This window comes from Psammomys obesus, unplaced genomic scaffold (genome assembly GCF_907164565.1).
Source record: "Psammomys obesus unplaced genomic scaffold, mPsaObe1.curated_primary_1811, whole genome shotgun sequence".
Classification (NCBI taxonomy): Eukaryota; Metazoa; Chordata; class Mammalia; order Rodentia; family Muridae; genus Psammomys; species Psammomys obesus.
Window position 1 is genome coordinate 16,857,097 of NW_026593286.1, and position 922 is coordinate 16,858,018.

Consider the following 922-nt stretch of genomic DNA (forward strand, 5'->3'; position numbering starts at 1 on the left):
GGGGGGTGGGGGGGGACAGGGGGCGGCGGCGAGGCTGGCGGGGTGAGGCGGGGCGCGCGGGTGCCGGGCTTCAGGGTAAGCGGCGGGACCGAGAGACCAGGGCTCCGGCGGCGGCGGCGGTGGTGGCGGCGGCGGCGGGGGGGCCCATCCCGGGCGAGGAGGGCGCGGCGGAGGCGGAGAGCGGACCCAGCAGCCAGCGCCTGTGTCTCCTGCGGAGCTCGCTGGAGAGAAGAAATCAGAGCCGGGGGGCGGGGGTGGGAGGAGAGTGGGGCCGGAGCGTGGGCGGGGGAGGGGGGACAGGGGGGCCACGGGGGTGGCAGTTGCGACAGTCGGGCGGAGGGACTCTGGGGAGGGAGCCGTGCGCCCCGGGGCGGCGGGGCGCAGAGCGCGGCGGAGGGCGGGAGCCCGGTGCTGGGGCGGGGCCCGCGCGCGCTCCGGGGTGCGGGACCCGCCCGCCCGTCCCTCTGCTCGCCTCGGCCGGGTCGTCCCTTGCCATGCCCGGACCCCGGGCACGGAGGGGTTGGGGAAGAATGGTAGAGAGGGGTTGGGGGGAGAAGAGGAACTGGGGAAGGGGGGACTGGCTGGGAGACGTTTGACAGGTTTGTTGACTGTAAAGAGAGAAAACTTCCCAGGAATGAGGGAGTTTGGGGGGGAGAGGAGGGAACAGGGCGCAGGGAGATACAGATGGGGGCCAGGGAGGAAGGGGGCCGGGGGGGGGGGCGCGGGGTGCTCGGTGGAGGGCTGTCCAACCGGATCGCGGGCCCCACGCACTCGGGAGGCGGTTACTAGCCAGCCCTGCGTCATGTGCCCCTTCTTCAGCCTCTGCCCCAGCCAGGGGGCGAGCTCGAGGCCAGCCGGTGTTCGGGGGGCGGACAGTGTGTGTGTGTGTGTGTGTGTGTGTGTGTGTGTGTGTGTGTGTGTG